The sequence below is a fragment of the Chinchilla lanigera genome, unplaced genomic scaffold (genome assembly GCF_000276665.1).
Source record: "Chinchilla lanigera isolate Chin_1 unplaced genomic scaffold, ChiLan1.0 scaffold00031, whole genome shotgun sequence".
In the NCBI taxonomy this organism is placed as follows: domain Eukaryota; kingdom Metazoa; phylum Chordata; class Mammalia; order Rodentia; family Chinchillidae; genus Chinchilla; species Chinchilla lanigera.
This window is the reverse complement of record NW_004955432.1, coordinates 21,012,133-21,015,865: the sequence shown is the minus strand read 5'-3', so window position 1 is coordinate 21,015,865 and position 3,733 is coordinate 21,012,133.

Here is a 3,733-nt window from a genome sequence, read left to right as displayed (position 1 = left end):
AAATAATGGGAGTAATAGGCAAAAAGATGCAGGAACTTTCAGATGATGCTAATGGGAAGCTAGATCAGCTGAACAAAACATGAATGACCAGGTTGCCAGAGAATTGGATTTCATGAAAAGGATTCAGTCATGAATCCAGCAGCCAGTGTGAGGATAGAATATCAGAACTAAAAGATAGTGATTTCAAAGACAGCTACTTAAAGCACCTTAAAAACCAAAACAGAAAACAAAAATTGGATCCAACAGCTGCTAGATGACTCAAAGAAAACTAATATAGGAATAACTGGAATAAGTAAAAATCAGAAGGCAGCACAAATGGCAAAAATTTCTGTTCATGGAAATAATGGCAGAATACTCCCCACATGTAGAGGAAGAAATAAATGTACAGATAAGCATATAGAACCCCAAGTAGCCACAAGCAAGAGAGGAATTCTCTGTGACACACTGCAGTCAAAGTACTTGATGTCCTTTACAGGGGCCAAATCTTAAAAACTGTTAGAGAAAGGCAGTGAATCACATACAAACATAAACACACTAGGATTACCACAACTTCTCTACACAAAACTCATCGGCTCAAAGGGCTTGAAGTGAAGGACTTCATGCTTTAAAAGATAACATCTACCAATTCTGACAGATGTATCCTGGAGAATTAAGGTATTTCCTATAGCAAAATGCACCTCAGGAAATTCATGACCACAAAATCACATTATAAATATTCTCAATATATCATGGAAAGAAAATAAAGCCAACAATGCCAATGGCTCAAAGAGAACGAATGTGCCTGGCAGGATGAGCAGCTCAGCAAAAGGAAAAAGATAAGAAAATTCACAACAAGGAAATAATGCAATGACAGGAATAAGTCAGTAACTCTCAATAATAACTTTTAATGTGGATGATCTGAATTTACAGATAAAGGACACAGATTGGCAGAATGGATTAAGGAGAAAAACCTGGAAATATACAAGAATAGGTACAAGTACACAAGCGACACATCTAAATCAACAGGAAACTCATGGGTTAAAAATCAAAGGATAGAAAATAATATTCCGTCCAATGAGAACCAGAAAAAAAAAATGCAGATGTAGCTATTCTAATTTGAAAGTGGATTTTATGCCAAGACTAATCAGAAGAGACAAAAAAGGTCAGTATGTATTAGAAAAGAGAACAATTCACCAGGAAGAGATAACAATTAGAAACGTATCTGCCAAATTCTGGCATTCCCAACTTCATAAAACTAGCACTAATGGATCTGAACAATACGATTGTAATGGGAAACTTTGCCCCAAATGAGCAGATCAGCTAGACTAAAAATGAAGACAGAAATAGAGGAGCTGAATCAAACCTTCAAACAGATGAACTTAATGGACATCTGAAGACTGCTCCATCCAAAAACAACAGAATACATATTGTTCTTCACAGCGTATGGGGCTTTCTCCAAAATAAACGACACGCTATCCCACAACACCTGCTTAAGTAAATAGAAAGGATTGAAATTATCTTATGTACATTATTAGATTATAGTTCAGTAAAACTAGAAATCAATGCAAAAAGACACCATAGAAAATATACAAACACATGGAAATTAATACCCTCAATGGATCACAGAAGAAATTAAAGAGTAAGTTAGATAGCTCATACGATCAGACAATAATGCCATACAAAACTTACAGAATGCCAAACAAATGCCAAACAAAACTTACAGAACATAATAAAAGCAGTTTTAAAAGGGAAAGTTATAGGAGAGAGTTCTCGTATCAGTATAACAGAGCAAACACAAATAAATAAACTAACGAGACATCTCAAATTCTCAGTAAAACAATAATAATCCAAAGGAATAATTTGAACTAATAATCCAAAACTCGTAGGAAGAAGGAAATTATAAAGATCACAACAGAAATTAATGAAACTGAAACTAAAGAAAAAACACGAAGAATCAATAAACCAGAGATCTGGTTCTTTGAACGATTAATACATTCATGCTGGATCTGTCATTCTTTGTCTCACTACCAGGCAGCTCAGATTTGAATTGAATTCTTTCTGCTGGTGTGAACTACCGGTGGTACGTGCATGACTGTCCCGTTGGGCAGCTTGTATCATTCTTGGGGACATTTGATCACAATAATACAAAGAAAGGTGTTAATTTAGCAGACCAGATGTCATCATATTAGAGTTTCTTAAGGAAAACATTAAAATGGTATCTAAAAAATTGTTTTACAGCTAATTTTTGGTATACAGCTAATTTTTGGTATACAGCAGTTATAAATGCATATTATATACACCACCAATGGGGATACTTGTAAGAATTTCCATGCTAAAATTTAGAGAATTCATTAATAATAAACAATTCATGAATATACATAGCTTTCCTTTATTTTATGAAATAAGTGAACTTGTTGATATTTGTAATAATTTTAATTGGTATGAATAGCATTAACTAATATTTATATGTGGGTAGTAATTATTCAAACTCAAGCAAATAGCTAATTAGTTTTGTTTGTACCACCAGTGATACAGGTTGTTTGATGGATCAGTTATGAAAGTGCCACTGGTGGTTCAAGCTGGTGGGAATGAATTAAACAAAACAGACAAACTTTAGATGCATCTTTTGGTTATATACCAAAACAAAGAAAGAAATGAAACATTATGCACACTATTAGAAATAAAAAAGATGAAATTACAACAGATTCTGCCAAAATCAAGAAGATCATTATAACTACTTTGAGAACCTATACTCTAATAAAATAGGAAATTCAGAAGAATGAATAATTTCTATATACACATGAACTTCCAAAGCTAAACTAAGAGATATAAAATTCGAATAATCCAATGTTAGTCAATGAACTTGAACATGCAATAAAAATACCAATTAAAAATGACCAGATCCTGATGGATTCACTTTAAATTCTGCAGAAACTTTGCAGAAGCTCTAATGCCAATACCTTCTCAAAGTCTTTAATGAAATGTAAAGGGAAGCAGTCCTCCCAAAATCATCCTGGGAAGCAAGCATTACCCTGCTTGCAAAATGAGAAAGGGACCAAACTAAAAAAAGAGAACTACAGGCCAATCTCTTTAAAAAGACAGATGCAAAAATCTTCAATAAGATATTGGCAGACAATGAGGCAAATCATCACAGAGTTCATACATCATGACCAAGTCGAATACACCCCAGGAATTCAGGGATGATTCAACATGTGCAATTCATAAATGTAGGGTACCACATAAAGAGAAGCAAGGACAACAATCACATGATTATCTTAACAGACACAGAAAAGGCATTTGGCAAAATCCAACTTTCATTCATAAAAAAATCCTGAATAAAATATGTATAGAAGGGCTTTATCTCAATCTGATAAAATTAGGATCTAGGATAAGCCAATAACCAGCATCATACTAAATAGAAGCTAAAAGTTTTCACTTTGAAGTAAAAAATGAATCAAGAACGTTCGATAGTACCACTCCTGTACAATATGATTCTTAAAACGTTAGTCATAGCAGTTGGGCAAGAAAAATAAATAAAAGAGATATGGATAGGAAAGAAAGAAGTTAGATTATTATTATTTACAGATGACATGATTGGAGTGGATGGACAACTGGTGGTCAATTTATAACCCCCAGCTGAAGTGAGTAAGCGTGGTGCTGGGTGTGGGAGCCTCTCCTGAGGACTGTTGCCAGCAGCATAAAAGGCAGAACTGGAGAAGAGAGGCTGTTAGGATCTGAAATGCTGTTGGAGCTG